This window comes from Bombina bombina, chromosome 11 (genome assembly GCF_027579735.1).
Source record: "Bombina bombina isolate aBomBom1 chromosome 11, aBomBom1.pri, whole genome shotgun sequence".
Taxonomy (NCBI): Eukaryota; Metazoa; Chordata; class Amphibia; order Anura; family Bombinatoridae; genus Bombina; species Bombina bombina.
Genome location: NC_069509.1, coordinates 7,069,755 through 7,091,368, shown reverse-complemented (window position 1 = coordinate 7,091,368; position 21,614 = coordinate 7,069,755). Strand labels below are relative to the sequence as shown.

The 21,614-nt window shown below is 41.2% G+C and overlaps 1 protein-coding gene across 1 annotated transcript in view; it reads left to right on the top strand.

Moving 5' to 3' along the window:
- The first annotated feature begins 1,231 nt into the window (after nucleotides 1-1,231).
- Nucleotides 1,232-21,614, top strand: part of LOC128642039 (sesquipedalian-1) — a 39,930-nt gene continuing 19,547 nt past the window's right edge. Inside the window, exon 1 of the mRNA XM_053694687.1 lies at nucleotides 1,232-1,291. The gene's annotated coding sequence lies outside the window, so the exon portion shown is untranslated. The remainder of the gene's footprint in view (nucleotides 1,292-21,614) is intronic.

The window sequence follows — 21,614 nt, the reverse complement described above, 5'->3', positions numbered from 1 at the left end:
ATAGGAAAAATGGGGTATGTAGATGAGTTAACAGAGAAATGTATTATGGTGGAGAGGGATATGGTTGCAACTTAAAGTTTAACTAACAGGATGATGATGTATTTGAAACACAATGCCTTATGTATAAGAATAATATGTTTAGTTTGTATCAATGCATAACATGTGTCTTATGGACACGCCCATTGTGGGTGTTGTTCTTTAATCAATTGTGCATTGGTTGCATAAAGGTTTAAATAGCAAGGTAGAGGTAAGGTGTATACATGCCTGATGAAATGGCCCCTCAGTGACAAGAAATGCGTTGCATTATAGGGGATTACCCCCTTGACCACTACCTGTTGTTATATTCTTTTAATATTTACATTTTTAAATATTAATTTTTGTTTTCAGTTTTTTAATAAAAATGATTTTTACTATAACACAAGTATAGTGGTTTCTACCTTACCTTTCTTTGCCCAGTATTGGGCTGTTTGTGTATTTATCCTGTTTTTGGACCATATCGTTGGCAACACCTGGTGTGGGTGAGCTGATACATCCCGAACCTCTGTATCTACCAGCACATAGGTTTGCTATTGGACATTGTGAGTACCCATTTGGCATAATTATCTCCATTGTTCCATCTATTTGGTTGATCTACACATGTGGTTTCCTTTGTTGTCTTGACTCTCCATTACAGACACACCTGGCGGGGATATCCTGGAGTGGGTGTACTGACACCATATTATGTCAGTCTGCTTCCATTAGCACATTGGGGAGCTTATTTTAAATGTGAGTACCAATTTGGCTCGAGTGCATACATTTTGGCTTTTTTGGTTTGGTGATTCTACACATGAGGCGCCCCTCTCTTTCCTCTATTTTACACAAAGAGAAATGAAAAAGGGAGATACAGCTGAGAAAGAAGCACTACAGCCAGAGAGGGTCTTAGGTATACCCAATGTGTGAGAGGCAAAGAGAGAGGATGCAAAAGAGATAGATATGGAGTAAAGATACAAGCACAGAGGACAGTATGCAGAGACAGATGAGGAGGGAGAAAACACTGAGACACAGTAGGGGGATGGGAAGAAGATATAGACTGGAGAGAGAAGGCAAAAGAGGAACTTAGGAAGGATAGAGGAAGTGAGAGAGGTGAGAGAACGGAAGAGCATTGGTGAGTAAGTTATATGAGGGTGGCAGAGTTTTGATGAGAAGACGGCAGAGCACTGGTGAGAGGGGACTGCAGAGTGTTGGTGAGAGGACGGCAGAGCACTGGTGAGAGGGGACTGCAGAGTGTTGGTGAGAGGACGGCAGAGCACTGGTGAGAGGGGACTGCAGAGCGTTGGTGAGAGGAGACTGCAGAGCGTTGGTGAGAGGAGACTGCAGAGCGTTGGTGAGAGGAGACTGCAGAGCGTTGGTGAGAGGAGACTGCAGAGCGTTGGTGAGAGGAGACTGCAGAGCGTTGGTGAGAGGGGACTGCAGAGTGTTGGTGAGAGGGGACTGCAGAGTGTTGGTGAGAGGACAACAGAGCACTGGTGAGAGGGGACTGCAGAGTGTTAGTGAGAGTGAGAGAGGATGGCAGAGTGTTAGTGAGAGTAAGGACAGCAGAGTGTTGGTGAGAGTAAGGACAGCAGAGTGTTGGTGAGAGAGGATGGCAGAGTGTTGGTGAGAGTAAGGATGGCAGAGTGTTGGTGAGAGTGAGGATGGCAGAGTGTTGGTGAGAGTGAGAGAGGACGGCAGTGTGTTGGTGAGAGTGAGAGAGGACGGCAGTGTGTTGGTGAGAGTGAGAGAGGACGGCAGTGTGTTGGTGAGAGTGAGAGAGGACGGCAGTGTGTTGGTGAGAGTAAAGACAGCAGGGTGTTGGTGAGAGCAAGGACGGCAGGGTGTTGGTGAGAGCAAGGACGGCAGGGTGTTGGTGAGAGTAAAGACAGCAGAGTGTTGGTGAGAGCAAGGACGGCAGGGTGTTGGTGAGAGTAAAGACAGCAGAGTGTTGGTGAGAGTAAAGACAGCAGAGTGTTGGTGAGAGCAAGGACGGCAGGGTGTTGGTGAGAGTAAAGACAGCAGAGTGTTGGTGAGAGTAAAGACAGCAGAGTGTTGGTGAGAGTAAAGACAGCAGAGTGTTGGTGAGAGTAAAGACAGCAGAGTGTTGGTGAGAGCAAGGACAACAGAGTGTTGGTGAGAGTAAAGACAGCAGAGTGTTGGTGAGAGCAAGGACAACAGAGTGTTGGTGAGAGTAAAGACAGCAGAGTGTTGGTGAGAGTAAAGACAGCAGAGTGTTGGTGAGAGTAAAGACGGCAGAGTATTGGTGAGAGTAAAGACAGCAGGGTGTTGGTGAGAGTAAAGACAACAGAGTGTTGGTGAGAGCAAGGACAACAGAGTGTTGGTGAGAGTAAAGACAGCAGAGTGTTGGTGAGAGTAAAGACGGCAGAGTATTGGTGAGAGTAAAGACAGCAGGGTGTTGGTGAGAGTAAAGACAGCAGAGTGTTGGTGAGAGTAAAGACAGCAGAGTGTTGGTGAGAGCAAGGACAACAGAGTGTTGGTGAGAGTAAAGACAGCAGAGTGTTGGTGAGAGCAAGGACAACAGAGTGTTGGTGAGAGTAAAGACAGCAGAGTGTTGGTGACTGTGATAGTGTGCCACCAAGGACAAGACATAGTATTAACACTTTCGCTGCAAAAACCTTTTTCACCCCAGTGCTGAGCCAATTTTAAGGTTTTTTTGCTGCCTACATTAAAACTCTATTGAAAGTAAAATTTCAGTGAGTGACTCACACAAATTATATATTTCTTTTCAGCAGGCCCAGCATATTTACAATATACCATAATTATATTTATAATTTGTGGTATGTGAGATAGTTGCGACAAAAACTGCAAAAATGTATAATTTGTATGTAGATTTTAGTAAATAATATTGAAAATGGCCATGTGAAGATTGCTGTATTATAGATTAGTGAGAGACTCCATTGTGTAGTACAAAAACACTTTTTTTTCTTGCAAGGTGTTCACGGTTACCTACAGTAATCACTTGACTATACTGTTACCTACAGTGATCGCCTGACTATACTGTTACCCACAGTGATTGCCTGACTATACTGTTACCCACAGTGATCACCTGACTATACTGTTACCCACAGTGATCGCCTGACTATACTGTTACCCACAATGACGCCTGACTATACTGTTACCCACAATGACGCCTGACTATACTGTTACCCACTGTGATCGCCTGACTATACTGTTACCTACAGCGATCAGCTGACTATACTGTTACCTACAGTGATCGCCTGACTATACTGTTACCTACAGTGATCAGCTGACTATACTGTTACCCACAGCGATCACCTGACTATACTGTTACCTACATTATTTATTTTGAAATGAGTTAAACATTTTAAATTCACCAATATAGCTACCCAATCAATTCAGCAGATACTTATCTAATATATTACTGTTAGGCATTTCTCTCAGATCCATAAATATACATTTATACAATACTGAGGTACACCATAACTGAAAATTAGACATAAATTGTACTTTAAAATCTAAATTTTGATGCTTTCAACTTCCCTATATCACCAAGGGCATTTGGAGCTGATACAAAATCTGGAGTTTGTGTACTGAAGCATGGGACAATTTAAAACCTAGATAATAGATATTTACATTTCCTGGTCATCCTGAAATCTTGCTAGCTTCAAAGAACTAGAGTACAGAATGTTGTTTCTGTGACCCCAGGTGTTCTAGGATGAGTCACTCTTCAGGCAGGGAAAGTCTTTGTATGGGATCCCTTTGAAGAGACCTGCCTTCACTAATTGAACAAATGTTTCCGTTTTGTCCTCCTTGATATCTTAAACAGTGAGGGGGTGGTCTGTTGTAACTATAGCCCACTCAACTCATGTCATTTACAAATGGCCAAAATACCTTTTGTCAAAAAAGCTTTAATATGGGTGCAATTAGGGAGCTATTAGCTGACATGAAATACTAAATTGTGCGATACATATGTCGTTTTTTTTAATGATACTCACAGGTACCCTGACAATACCATAATTATAGTTATAATGCAGGTATATGAGATAGTTGTGGCAAAAACTGTAAACAAATATGTATAATTTGTATGTAGATTTTAGTAAATAATATTGAAAATGGCCCTGTGACGATTGCTGTAACTGATCACCTGACTAAATCGTCATCAAGGGAGCCCATAAAGGCTTTGGGGGTTATAGATTAGAGAGAGACCCAATTGTGTAGTACAAAAACACTTTTTTTCTTGCAAGGTGTTCACGGTTACCTACAGTGATCACCTGACTATACTGTTACCTACAGTGATCACCTGACTATACTGTTACCCACAGTGATCACCTGACTATAATGTTACCTACAGTGATCCCCTGACCATACTGTTACCTACAGTGATCCCCTGACTATACTGTTACCTACAGTGATCCCCTGACTATACTGTTACCACAGTGATCACCTGACTATACTGTTACCTACAGTGATCAACTGACTATACTGTTACCTAAAGTGATCAGCTGACTATACTGTTACCCACAGTGATCACCTGACTATACTGTTACCTACAGTGATCACCTGACTATACTGTTACCACAGTGATCACCTGACTATACGGTTACCACAGTGATCACCTGACTATAAAGTTACCTACAGTGATCACCTGACTATACTGTTACCCACAATGATCACCTGACTATACTGTTACCTACAGTGATCACCTGACTATACTGTTACCACAGTGATCACCTGACTATACTGTTACCTACGGTGATCGCCTGACTATAATGTTGTCCACAGTGATCAGATGACTATACTGTTACCACAGTGATCACTTGACTATACTGTTACCTACAGTGATCACCTGACTATAATGTTACCTACAGTGATCACCTGACTATACTTTTACCACAGTGATCACCTGACTATACAGTTACTACAGTGATCACTTGAGTATACTGTTACCTACAGTGATCACCTGACTATACTATTACCACAGGGATCACCTGACTATACTGTTACCTATAGTGATCACCTGACTATTCTGTTACCCACAGTGATCACTTGTCTATACTGTTACCTGTAGTGATCACCTGACTATGTATAATTTGTATGTAGATTTTAGTAAATAATATTGAAAATGGCCCTGTGACGATTGCTGTAACTGATCACCTGACTAAATCGTCATCAAGGGTAACCACATGAGAAATAGGAGCCCATATAGGCTTTGGGGGTTATAGATTAGAGAGAGACCCAATTGTGTAGTACAACAACACTTTTTTTCTTGCAAGGTGTTCACGGTTACCCACAGTGATCGCCTGACTATACTGTTACCCACAGTGATCGCCTGACTATACTGTTACCCACAGTGATCGCCTGACTATACTGTTACCCACAGTGATCGCCTGACTATACTGTTACCCACAGTGATCGCCTGACTATACTGTTACCCACAGTGATCGCCTGACTATACTGTTACCCACAGTGATCGCCTGACTATACTGTTACCCACAGTGATCGCCTGACTATACTGTTACCCACAGTGATCGCCTGACTATACTGTTACCCACAGTGATCGCCTGACTATACTGTTACCCACAGTGATCGCCTGACTATACTGTTACCCACAGTGATCGCCTGACTATACTGTTACCCACAGTGATCGCCTGACTATACTGTTACCCACAGTGATCGCCTGACTATACTGTTACCCACAGTGATCGCCTGACTATACTGTTACCTACAGTGATCGCCTGACTATACTGTTACCTACAGTGATCACCTGACTATACTGTTACCTACAGTGATCACCTGACTATACTGTTACCTACAGTGATCACCTGACTATACTGTTACCCACAGTGATCACCTGACTATACTGTTACCTACATTATTTATTTTGAAATGAGTTAAACATTTTAAATTCACCAATATAGCTACCCAATCAATTCAGCAGATACTTATCTCATATATTACTGTTAGGCATTTCTCTCAGATCCATAAATATACATTTATACAATACTGAGGTACACCATAACTGAAAATTAGACATAAGTTGTACTTTAAAATCTAAATTTTGATGCTTTCAACTTCCCTATATCACCAAGGGCATTTGGAGCCGATACAACATCTGGAGTTTATGTACTGAAGCATGGGGCAATTTAAAACCTAGATAATAGATATTTACATTTCCTGGTCATCCTGAAATCTTGCTAGCTTCAAAGAACTAGAGTACAGAATGTTGTTTCTGTGACCCCAGGTGTTCTAGGATGAGTCGCTCTCCAGGCAGGGAAAGTCTTTGTATGGGATCCCTTTTGTCCTCCTTGATATCTTAAACAGTGAGGGGGGTGGTCTGTTGCGGCTATAGCCCACTCAACTCATGTCATTTACAAATGGCCAAAATACCTTTTGTCAAAATAGCTTTCATATGGGTGCAATTAGGGAGCAATTAGATGACATGAAATACTAAATCACCTGATCACCTGACTATACTGTTACCAACAGTGATCACCTGACTATACTGTTACCTACAGTGATCACCTGACTATATTGTTACCTACAGTGATCACCTGACTATAAAGTTACCGACAGTGATCACCTGACTATACTGTTACCTACAGTGATCACCTGACTATACTGTTACCTACAGTGATCACCTGACTATAAAGTTACCTACAGTGATCACCTGACTATACTATTACCTACAGTGATCACCTGACTATACTGTTACCTACAGTGATCACCTGACTATAAAGTTACCTACAGTGATCACCTGACTATACTATTACCTACAGTGATCACCTGACTATATTGTTACCTACAGTGATCACCTGACTATAAAGTTACCTACAGTGATCACCTGACTATACTGTTACCTACAGTGATCACCTGACTATATTGTTACCTACAGTGATCACCTGACTATAACGTTACCTACAGTGATCACCTGACTATATTGTTACCTACAGTGATCACCTGACTATATTGTTACCTACAGTGATCACCTGACTATAAAGTTACCAACAGTGATCACCTGACTATACTGTTACCTACAGTGATCACCTGACTATATTGTTACCTACAGTGATCACCTGACTATAAAGTTACCTACAGTGATCACCTGACTATACTGTTACCTACAGTAATCACCTGACTATGCTGTTACCTACAGTGATCACCTGACTATACTGTTACCTACAGTGATCACCTGACTATGCTGTTACTACAGTGATCACCTGACTATACTGTTACCACAGTGATCACCTGACTATACTTTTACCACAGTGATCACCTGACTATACGGTTACTACAGTGGTCACCTGAGTATACTGTTACCTACAGTGATCACCTGACTATACTATTACCAGAGTGATCACCTGACTATACTGTTACCTACAGTGATCACCTGACTATACTGTTACCCACAGTGATCACCTGACTATGTATAATTTGTATGTAGATTTTAGTAAATAATATTGAAAATGGCCCTGTGACGATTGCTGTAACTGATCACCTGACTAAATCGTCATCAAGGGTAACCACATGAGAAATAGGAGCCCATATAGGCTTTGGGGGTTATCGATTAGAGAGAGACCCCATTATAGTCACTTGACTATACTGTTACCTACAGTGATCACCTGACTATAAAGTTACCTACCCTGACTATACTGTTACCACAGTGATCACCTGACTATACGGTTACCAAAGTGATCACCTGAGTATACTGTTACCTACAGTGATCACCTGACTATAAAGTTACCCAAAGTGATCACCTGACTATACTGTTACCTACAGTGATCACCTGACTATACTGGTACCACAGTGATCACCTGACTATACTGTTACCTACAGTGATCACCTGACTATACTGTTACCACAGTGATCGCCTGACTATACTGTTACCTACAGTGATCGCCTGACTATAATGTTACCCACAGTGATCAGATGACTATACTGTTACCTACAGTAATCACCTGACTATAATGTTACCTACAGTGATTGCCTGACTATAATGTTACCCAGAGTGATCAGATGACTATACTGTTACCACAGTGATCACCTGACTATACTTTTACCACAGTGATCACCTGACTATACTTTTTCCACAGTGATCACCTGACTATACTATTACCACAGGGATCACCTGACTATACTATTACCACAGGGATCACCTGACTTTACTGTTACCTACAGTGATCACCTGACTATACGGTTACCACAGTGATCACCTGAGTATACTGTTACCTACAGTGATCACCTGAGTATACTGTTACCTACAGTGATCACCTGAGTATACTGTTACCTACAGTGATCACCTAACTATACTGTTACCTACAGTGATCACCTGACTATACGGTTACCACAGTGATCACCTGAGTATACTGTTACCTACAGTGATCACCTGACTATAAAGTTACCCACAGTGATCACCTGACTATACTGTTACCCACAGTGATCACCTGACTATACTGTTACCCACAGTGATCACTTGATTATACTGTTACCCACAGTGATCACCTGACTATACTGTTACCCACAGTGATCACCTGACTATACTGTTACCCACAGTGATCACCTGACTATACTGTTACCTACAGTGATCACCTGACTATACTTTTACCACAGTGATCACCTGACTATACGGTTACTACAGTGATCACCTGAGTATACTGTTACCTACAGTGATCACCTGACTATATTGTTACCTACAGTGATCACCTGACTATACTTTTACCACAGTGATCCCCTGACTATATTGTTACCTACAGTGATCACCTGACTATACTTTTACCACAGTGATCACCTGACTATACGGTTACTACAGTGATCACCTGAGTATACTGTTACCTACAGTGATCACCTGACTATTCTGTTACCCACAGTGATCACTTGTCTATACTGTTACCTGTAGTGATCACCTGACTATGTATAATTTGTATGTAGATTTTAGTAAATAATATTGAAAATGGCCCTGTGACGATTGCTGTAACTGATCACCTGACTAAATCGTCATCAAGGGTAACCACATGAGAAATAGGAGCCCATATAGGCTTTGGGGGTTATAGATTAGAGAGAGACCCAATTGTGTAGTACAAAAACACTTTTTTTCTTGCAAGGTGTTCACGGTTACATACAGTGATCACCTGACTATAAAGTTACCTACAGTGATCACCTGACTATACTGTTACCCACAGTGATCCCCTGACTATACTGTTACCACAGTGATCACCTGACTATACTGTTACCACAGTGATCACCTGACTATACTATTACCTACAGTGATCACCTGACTATACTGTTACCTACAGTGATCACCTGACTATACTGTTACCTACAGTGATCACCTGACTATAAAGTTACCTACAGTGATCACCTGACTATACTGTTACCACAGTGATCACCTGACCATACGGTTACCATAGTGATCACCTGAGTATACTGTTACCTACAGTGATCACCTGACTATAAAGTTACCCACAGTGATCAGCTGACTATACGGTTACCACAGTGATCACCTGACTATACTGTTACCTACAGTGATCACCTGACTATACTGTTACTACAGTGATCACCTGACTATACTTTTACCACAGTGATCACCTGACTATACGGTTACTACAGTGATCACCTGACTATACTGTTACCTACAGTGATCACCTGACTATACTGTTACTACAGTGATCACCTGACTATACTTTTACCACAGTGATCACCTGAGTATACTGTTACCTACAGTGATCACCGGACTATACTATTACCACAGGGATCACCTGGCTATACTGTTACCCACAGTGATCACCTGACTATACTGTTACTCACAGTGATCCCCTGACTATACTGTTACCTACAGTGATCCCCTGACTATACTGTTACTACAGTGATCACCTGACTATACTGTTACCCACAGTGATCACCTGACTATACTGTTACGCACAGTGATCACCTGACTATACTGATACCCACCACACTGTTACCACAGTGATCACCTGACTCTACTGTTACTACAGTGATCACCTGACTATACTGATACCCACCACACTGTTACCACAGTGATCACCTGACTCTACTGTTACTACAGTGATCACCTGACTATACTGTTACTACAGTGATCACCTGACTATACTTTTACCACAGTGATCACCTGACTATACTTTTACCACAGTGATCACCTGACTATACTGTTACCCACAGTGATCACCTGACTATACTGTTACCACAGTGATCATCTTACTATAATGTTACCTACAGTGATCGCCTGACTATACTGTTACCCACAGTGATCACCTGACTATAAAGTTACCCACAGTGATCACCTGACTATACTGTTACCCAGAGTGATCACCTGACTATACTGTTACCACAGTGATCACCTGACTATACTGTTACCCACAGTAATCCCCTGACTATACTGTTACTACAGTGATCACCTGACTATACTGTTACCACAGTGATCACCTGACTATACTGTTACCCACAGTGATCACCTGACTATACTGTTACGCACAGTGATCACCTGACTATACTGATACCCACCCCACCGTTACCACAGTGATCACCTGACTATACTGTTACGCACAGTGATCACCTGACTATACTGTTACCTACAGTGATCACCTGACTATACTGTTACTATGTAAATCATCATCAAGGGTAACCACATGAGAAATAGGAGCCCATATAGGCTTTGGGGGTTATAGATTAGAGAGAGACCCAATTGTGTAGTACAAAAACACTTTTTTTCTTGCAAGGTGTTCACGGTTACCTAAAGTGATCACCTGACTATACTGTAACCTACAGTGTTCACTTGACTATACTGTTACCCACAGTGTTCACCTGACTATACTGTAACCACCGTGATCACCTGACTATACTGTTACCTAAAGTGATCACCTGACTATACTGTTACCACAGTGATCACCTGACTATACTGTTACCACAGTGATCGCCTGACTATACTGTTACCACAGTGATCGCCTGACTATACTGTTACCACAGTGATCGCCTGACTATACTGTTACCCACATTGATCACTTGACTATACTGTTACTCACAGTGATCGTCTGACTATACTGTTACCTACAGTAATCACCTGACTATAATGTTACCCACAGTGATTCCCTGACTATACTGTTACTACAGTGATCACCTGACTATACTGTTACCCACAGTGATCACCTGACTATACTGTTACGCACAGTGATAACCTGACTATACTGATACCCACCACACTGTTACCACAGTGATCACCTGACTATACTGTTACGCACAGTGATCACCTGACTATACTGTTACCTACAGTGATCACCTGACTATAATATTACCACAGGGATCACCTGACTATACTGTTACCTACAGTGATCACCTGAATATACTGTTACCACAGTGATCACTTTACTATGTTACCACAGGGATCACCTTACTATACTGTTACCACAGTGATCACCTGACTATACTTTTACCTACAGGGATCACCTGACTATACTGTTACCTACAGTGATCGCCTGACTATACTGTTACCTACAGTGATCGCCTGACTATACTATTAACCACAGTGATCGCCGGACTATACTGTTACCCACAGTGATCACCTGACTATAATGTTACCACAGTGATCACCTGCCTATACTGTTACCTACAGGGATCACCTGACTATACTGTTACCTACAGTGATCACCTGACTATACTGTTACCCACAATGATCACCTGACTATACTGATACCCACCACACTGTTACCTACAGTGATTACCTGACTATACTGATACCCACCACACTGTTACCTACAGTGATCACCTGACTATACTGTTACCACATTGATCACCTGAGTATACTGTTACCACAGTGATCACCTGAGTATACTGTTACCACAGTGATCACCTGACTATACGGTTACTATAGTGATCACCTGACTATACTGTTACCTACAGTGATCACCTGACTATAATATTACCACAGGGAACACCTGACTATACTGTTACCTACAGTGATCACCTGACTATACTGTTACCCACAGTTATCGCCTAACTATATTGTTACCCACAGTAATCACCTGACTATACTGTTACCCACAGTGATTGCCTGACTATACTGTTACCCACAGTGATCACCTAACTATACTGTTACCCACAGTGATTGCCTGACTATACTATTACCCACAGTGATTGCCTGACTATACTGTTACCTACAGTGATTGCCTGACTATACTGTTACCCACAGTGATCACCTAACTATATTGTTACCCACGGTGACCGCCTGACTATACTGTTACCCACAGTGATCACCTAACTATACTGTTACCCACAGGGATCACCTGACTATAATATTACCACAGGGAACACCTGACTATACTGTTACCTACAGTGATCACCTGACTATACTGTTACTGTTACCCACAGTTATAGCCTAACTATATTGTTACCCACAGTGATCACCTGACTATACCGTTACCCACAGTGATTGCCTGACTATACTGTTACCCACAGTGATCACCTAACTATATTGTTACCCACGGTGACCGCCTGACTATACTGTTACCCACAGTGATTGCCTGACTATACTGTTACCCACAGTGATCACCTAACTATATTGTTACCCACGGTGACCGCCTGACTATACTGTTACCCACAGTGATCACCTAACTATACTGTTACCCACAGTGATTGCCTAACTATACTATTACCCACAGTGATTGCCTGACTATACTGTTACCTACAGTGATTGCCTGACTATACTGTTACCCACAGTGATCACCTAACTATATTGTTACCCACGGTGACCACCTGACTATACTGTTACCCACAGTGATCACCTAACTATACTGTTACCCACAGTGATTGCCTAACTATACTATTACCCACAGTGATTGCCTGACTATACTGTTACCTACAGTGATTGCCTGACAATACTGTTACCCACAGTGATCACCTAACTATATTGTTACCCACGGTGACCGCCTGACTATACTGTTACCCACAGTGATCACCTAACTATATTGTTACCCACAGTGATTGCCTAACTATACTATTACCCACAGTGATTGCCTGACTATACTGTTACCTACAGTGATTGCCTGACTATACTATTACCCACAGTGATTGCCTGACTATACTGTTACCACAGTGATCACCTGACTATACTGTTACCCACATTGATCAGCTGACTATACTGTTACCTACAGTGATCACTTGACTATACTGTTACTCACAGTGATCGCCTGACTATACTGTTACCACAGTGTTCACCTGACTATACTGTTACCTACAGGTGTCACCTAATTATACTGTTACCTACAGCGATCACCTGGCTATACTGTTACCCACCGTGATCACCTGACTATACTGTTACCTACAGTGATCCCCTGACTATACTGTTACTACAGTGATCACCTGACTATACTGTTACCTACAGGGATCACCTGACTATACTGTTACCTACAGTGATCGCCTGACTATACTGTTACCTACAGTGATCGCCTGACTATACTATTAACCACAGTGATCGCCTGACTATACTGTTACCCACAGTGATCACCTGACTATAATGTTACCACAGTGATCACCTGTCTATACTGTTACCTACAGGGATCACCTGACTATACTGTTACCTACAGTGATCACCTGACTATACTGTTACTACAGTGATCATCTGACTATACGGTTACCCACAGTGATCACCTGACTATACTGTTTTCTACAGTGATCGCCTGACTATACTGTTAACCACAGTGATTGCCTGACTATATTGTTAACCACAGTGATCACCTGACTATACTGTTACCACAGTGATCACCTATCTAGTTACCTACAGGGATCACCTGACTATACTGTTACTTACAGTGATCACCTGACTATACTGTTACCCACAGTGATCACCTGACTATACTGATACCCACCACACTGTTACCTACAGTGATTACCTGACTATACTGATACCCACCACACTGTTACCTACAGTGATCACCTGACTATACTGTTACTTTGATCGTGTACCACTGCAGGGTTTATTTCAGAAGGACAGGACAGAGTTTTATGTTAATCAAAATTTCTTTCACCTGACTATACTGTTACTACAGTGATCACCTGACTATACTGTTACCACAGTGATCACCTGACTATACTGTTACCACAGTGATCTCCTGACTATACTGTTACCCACATTGACCAGCTGACTATACTGTTACCTACAGTGATCACTTGACTATACTGTTACTCACAGTGATCGCCTGACTATACTGTTACCACAGTGTTCACCTGACTATACTGTTACCTACAGGTGTCACCTAATTATACTGTTACCTACAGTGATCAACTGACTATACTGTTACCTACAGTGATCACCTGGCTATACTGTTACCCACCGTGATCACCTGACTATACTGTTACCCACAGTGATCACCTGACTATACTGTTACCTACAGTGATCCCCTGACTATACTGTTACTACAGTGATCACCTGACTATACTGTTACCACAGTGATCACCTGACTATACTGTTAACCACAGTGATCACCTGACTATACTGTTACGCACAAGGATCACCTGACTATACTGATACCCACCACACTGTTACCACAGTGATCACCTGACTATACTGTTACCACAGTGATCGCCTGACTATACTATTACCCACATTGATCAGCTGACTATACTGTTACCTACAGTGATCACTTGACTATACTGTTACTCACAGTGATCGCCTGACTATACTGTTACCACAGTGTTCACCTGACTATACTGTTACCTACAGGTGTCACCTAATTATACTGTTACCTACAGTGATCAACTGACTATACTGTTACCTACAGTGATCACCTGGCTATACTGTTACCCACCGTGATCACCTGACTATACTGTTACCCACAGTGATCACCTGACTATACTGTTACCACAGTGATCACCTGACTATACTGTTACCCACAGTGATCACCTGACTATACTGTTACCCACAGTGATCACCTGACTATACTGTTACCTACAGTGATCACCTGACTATAATATTACCACAGGGATCACCTGACTATACTGTTACCTACAGTGATCCCCTGAATATACTGTTACCACAGTGATCACTTTACTATGTTACCACAGGGATCACCTTACTATACTGTTACCACAGTGATCACCTGACTATACTGTTACCTACAGGGATCACCTGACTATACTGTTACCTACAGTGATCGCCTGACTATACTGTTACCTACAGTGATCGCCTGACTATACTGTTACCTACAGTGATCGCCTGACTATACTATTAACCACAGTGATCGCCTGACTATACTGTTACCCACAGTGATCACCTGACTATACTGTTACCCACAGTGATCACCTGTCTATACTGTTACCTACAGGGATCACCTGACTATACTGTTACCTACAGTGATCACCTGACTATACTGTTACCTACAGTGATCCCCTGACTATACTGTTACTACAGTGATCATCTGACTATACGGTTACCCACAGTGATCACCTGACTATACTGTTTTCTACGGTGATCGCCTGACTATACTGTTAACCACAGTGATTGCCTGACTATACTGTTAACCACAGTGATCACCTGACTATACTGTTACCACAGTGATCACCTGACTATACTGTTACCCACAGTGATCACCTAACTATACTGTTACCCACAGTGATTGCCTAACTATACTGTTACCCACAGTGATCACCTGACTATACTGATACCCACGGTGACCGCCTGACTATACTGTTACCCACAGTGATCACCTAACTATACTGTTACCCACAGTGATTGCCTAACTATACTGTACCCACAGTGATCATCTGACTATACGGTTACCCACAGTGATCACCTGACTATACTGTTTTCTACGGTGATCGCCTGACTATACTGTTAACCACAGTGATTGCCTGACTATACTGTTAACCACAGTGATCACCTGACTATACTGTTACCACAGTGATCACCTGACTATACTGTTACCCACAGTGATCACCTAACTATACTGTTACCCACAGTGATTGCCTAACTATACTGTTACCCACAGTGATCACCTGACTATACTGATACCCACGGTGACCGCCTGACTATACTGTTACCCACAGTGATCACCTAACTATACTGTTACCCACAGTGATTGCCTAACTATACTGTTACCCACAGTGATCACCTGACTATACTGATACCCACGGTGACCGCCTGACTATACTGTTACCCACAGTGATCACCTAACTATACTGTTACCCACAGTGATTGCCTAACTATACTGTTACCCACAGTGATCACCTAACTATATTGTTACCCACGGTGACCGCCTGACTATACTGTTACCCACAGTGATTGCCTGACTATACTGTTACCAACAGTGATCACCTAACTATACTGTTACCCACATTGATCACCTGACTATACTGTTACTTTGATCGTGTGCCACTGCAGGGTTTATTTCAGAAGGACAGGACAGAGTTTTAAGTTAATCAACATTTCTTTGATTTGTAATTTTCAACAAAACAGTACTCTTTCATTTAAAGACCAGGTAGCTTATAGCTCTCAGCCACATGTCCTGCAGGTTCAGTATCTCTCCCCTGTTTGTGGTAACTTGAGAGCAGGGCTGCTGGCTTAAGTAGTTTTAACTAATATCAGACACCTGTATCCTATTAGGACTGCAGTCACTGCACGGCTTACAGGCAAAAGTCATTCAGGCAAAATGGTTTGTAAACTCTTCTAAATCCTGTAACAGGAAAGGATTTGTGAAGTATGGACAGAGCAAAGCAGGCTGGCTACATAAAAATCGTTTACGTTCCTGAAAGGCCTGTTTACATAAGTCCGTCCAGCAAACCTTCTCTGGAGCAGTTTTCTTCGTAAGGGCAGTTAAAGGATCTTGTTGCAAAGTGGGGAATACATTTTCTGTAATACCCTCCAAGTCCCAGGAATGCTCTCTAATGTTTTTTTTAGTTTTGGGAGTCAGAAAATTCATTAGTGATTCTTTCTTATTCACTAAGGGTTTTACCTGACCACCACCCAACACTTATCTTAAATATTTAGTTTCTGTATTCCCAATTGAGCCCTTTGATGGATCTTCAGTTATGCCAGCCCTTCTTAATGACACCAACACTGCCTTAAGTTTTTCCAAATGATCTTCCCGGTCCTCACTATAGACCACTACATCATCTAGGTAAGCAGCTGCATATTCCCTATGGGGTAATAAAACCTTATCCATTAGCCTCTGAAACATTGCTGGATCCCCATGTAACCCAAAAGGAAGCATTAGGAAGTGGAAAAGACCAAACGGAGTAGAGAAAGCTTTTTTTTCCTTGGACTCTGGAATAAGTCGAACCTGCCAATAACCTTTGGTCAAATCAAGGGTGCTTAAAGGGACGCTAAACCCATTTTTTTTTCTTTCATGATTCAGATAGAGCATGCAATTTTAAGCAACTTTCTAATTTACTTCTTTTTATCAAATTTATTTGTTCTCTTGCTATCTTTATTTGAAAAAGAAGGCATCTAAGCTAAGGAGCCAGACAATTTTTGGTTCAGAACACCAGACAGCACTTGTTTATTGGTGCTGTCCAATCGGCAAAGACAACCCAGGTTGTGACCCAAAAATAGGCCAGCTTCTAAACTTACATTCTTGCTTTTCAAAAAAAGATAGCAAGAAGATGAAGAAAAAATTGATAATAGGAGTAAATTAGAAAGTTGCTTAAAATTGCATGCTGTATTTGAATCATGAAAGAAAAAAATTGGGTTCAGTGTCCCTTTAAGTACCTAGTTTTGCCCAATCGTTCCAACAGATCTTCTATTCTAGGCATTGGATATGCATCAAATTTAGAGATCATATTGATCTTTCTAAATACAAAACCTAGAGGATCCATCGGGTTTAAGAACTAACACAATAAGGCTACACCATTCACTTTGTTACTCCTCTATCACCCAATCATCTTTTCCACTTCTAACCGTACAACTTCCTTCATTGCTTCTGGCAAGCGATAAGGTCTCTGTTTAACCTTCAACCCTGGTTGCGTCTCAATATGGTGGGCAATAAGATCAGTTTTTCCAGGAAATTTTGAAAACACATCACCAAATTCACCCAACATAGGCCTCGCTTCCATTGAGTCGTTAAAAATGGAGCCGTAAGCTACCGAAGCGGCCGACAGCTAAAAGTAATTTACGGCTGCATTTTAGTACCAGGTTTCCATTGAAAAGATTAGCGTGTTGCGCGCAGTCGCTCTTTTCGTGTAGCTGTAAGTTAACATTGTGTTAACGCTTCCATCTGACGTCGGATTTCTTGAAAATCAATTAGTTGCTAAGGTAACCCGACCTTACGCTATAGAATTTACGTTTAACGTCCGTGCTTCTTACCTGTGATCGCCTCTCAAGAAAAATAAAAAAACACTTATCCATATTTTTAATAATCAAATACTATTTTCTAATATAATTATATTTAACACTTCATAAATATAAGTAATATTTCTTGCTGCCCTAGGCATAAGTCTAGTTTGCATTCTGTAGATATGTTCTTGCATATATTATTATATTTAAATATATACTGATATTTCTATTAGAATATAAGTTCAACTATTTCTATACATGAGACAACAATAAATATTACTTATAACAATTTATTTCTACATTAAAACACTTGCATTATTTGCAAGTTTTATAATTTCAATAGAAAATAGGTCTCAAAAAGCACAATTTTCCTCTTTTACACCTAGTTGAGCTGGGGGTAATATATCTCAATGTATCGACAGCCTCCGACAATGTATTAACGGTTAGCGCTTTCAATGGAAACCTGGTATAATTTATCGATTAACGGCTTCTATTACTTTCTATGGGACGCGAAAATCTTTTCGGCAGCCGAAGTCCGGCAGCCGATATTGAGGTATAACGCGCCATTGGAAACAGTCGTTAAACGCTATTGCTTTCGACAGCATATTTAACGGTTTGCGAGTGCACGCAAACTGAATTACAACTCAATGGAAGCGAGGCCATATTAAGCAATTAATTCCTCTGTTCTTTAAAGAGGTTCTCTACCGTTGGTATATGGCTAGTTTCATCAAGATTAATCAGTTGGGGACTTAACGTTAATTTTGTGGGATCAGCAAAAATCAGTAAACTTTCCTGAGCTCTCCAGGGATTAAGCAAGTTAACATGGTAAATTTGCTCCTCTTTTCCCTGGCTGATAGATTTCATAGTTCACAGATCCTATTTTCCAGAACACTTCATCTCCCAAAGCTCTGTAGGCAGCTTGGGTTTCTCCAGTAAACTGTGGAGCTAGCCATATTGCCCACTGTTCTTTGGGCCACTGCAGGACCTTTGCCACTTTTTTAAAAGTATTTAGAAAGGCTTCTGGCTCATCCTAATTCCCAACATGTTGTTGCTGTTGGGAAATCAGTGTCTGAATATATTCCCGCTGCTGCTGCTGTTGTAAGGCCTGGTTTTCAGCCAACCATTTTAACATTCTTTCAGCTGCTCACTTTGGCACTGACCAATCCCACCGCACCACTGCCACCATATGTGATAGTGTGCCACTGCAGGGTTTATTTCAGAAGATTGATGGAATATATACCTAGCGCCTGTGTAATCCTATATGCTCCGGCTCTCTTGACCTCTAGCTGTCAATAAGGAACTCTAAGAATATATGGATGTAGCCTGAGTGCCTCAACTAGAAGTGGGCTAGGATGTGAATAGGTAGTACACGTGTATTTATTCATGACAATAAATGTTGACAATTAAAAAAATAATTAAAATAAAAGTTTAAAACAATAAATAATATGCAAAGGTACCTATGTGGAATACTCAAATAGTACATTAACATGGATCCATGTTTATCGACATACAAAAAGACTGATAAGATGTGACAGTAGACAATCTTGATGATAATATGCGAATAAAAGCTATATATACATATATATATATGGAAAAAGTACCACTAAAGAAAGTACCACTAAAGCAATACTACACCACCTTGGTACACAAATGGGGCACTAAGCGCCCAGCGGGGTCTTGGCCGTGGTGTAGTGAGAAGTCACAAATTGTTCCTATCAGTTGAATGTAATTTGTAATCCCAGGTTCAGTGAAAATATGATGTAGAATTTCCAAGCGTATACTTAGGTAGAGTCAAATATAATTATGTTATAGATGATCCCTCATTAGTGATGGTGTAGGAGAAAAAAGGGGGATGTGACTGACAGCTCAAAAAATAGTTCAAAATGGTGGTGGTGGTGGGGGGATAATCCTTCAACAAAGGTTAAAAATACAAAAATGTAAAAATGTGAAATTTTTATTAGCAGAAATTGCCAAAAGATGCCATTGATGAAAAAAGATGAAAACATGTGTTGAAGTCAGGATAAATACATTTGTAGGTGCAATATAAGTCTAAGCGATGAAAGTTAGTGAATGAAAAATTATTCTCAAGGTTCAGTTGGGTGTTGCGAGATTAGTGTAGCTGGGTGCTGCAGGGTTAGTGCTGCTCAAAGTAGATATAGATGTAGAAATAAGGCTTACCAGATGCTTGGTCCTTTCACAGATAAATCCAGCTAGGAGCAGATCTTTCACAGATAAATCCAGCTAGGAGCACATCTTTCACAGATAAATCCAGCTAGGAGCAGATCTTTCACACATAAATCCAGCTAGGAGCAGATCTTTCACAGATAAATCCAGCTAGGAGCAGATCTTTCACAGATAAATCCAGCTAGGAGCAGATCTTTCACACATAAATCCAGCTAGGAGCAGAACATCCACTAAAATCTCTGGATTTCCACCTGTGGTCGCAGCACTAACCCTGCAGCACCCAGCTGCACTAATCTTGCAACACCCAACTGAACCTTGAGAATAATTTTTCATTCAGTAACTTTCATCACTTAGACTTATATTGCACCTACAAATGTATTTATCCTAACTTCAACACATGTTTTCATCTTTTTTCATCAATGGCATCTTTTGGCAATTTCTGCTAAAAAAAAAAAAAATCACAATTGTGACAGACCCTTCTGTCAGGACTGAAGGAGTTAATTGTGTTTAGCTAAGAAACTAATTTCTAAAGACAGAGTTGCTGGCTCCAGCTATAATCTAATTAGTGCTAAGCATTCTATTGTTTGATCACCTCCAGAGAGAAAACGCCTAAGTGATAAGAAGGGCCAAGAGTGTCTTGTGGTTGAAGTGTTTAAGTAATATAATTCTATTGTATCATGTCAAAGGGCTTGTTCCCTCCATGTAATGTACAACAGTCTTTCAACCCCCATCTGGGGGGGGGGGGTGTCAAACCTGTATAAATACTAGGCATCTAGCCTTTAATAAATGTCATTCTGTTTAAACCTGAAAACTGGCTGGTTTGTGAATTGCTGATTTCCTATGCAGGACATTGTTCATCTGGGGTTAACCCTTGGTACACAGTTGGTACCGTAACATTGGTGGCAGCGACGGAATGAACCTTATCGCCCAGAAGAGCAACTACACAAGCCAGTAACCTCAGGAAGAGGGGGATTATTACAATACTGACTAAGATGGAAAAGAGAAAAGTAAATTTTGCAGCTTTTAAAAACTTCCTGGAAACAGAAGGAGAGATTGATGGGTACCTTGCGGATTTTAAGAGGCAATGTGCACTACACAAGGTACCCGCAGAGGACTGGGTCACGATATTATCTGGAAAATTATCCGGCCGGGCCAGAGAGGCTTT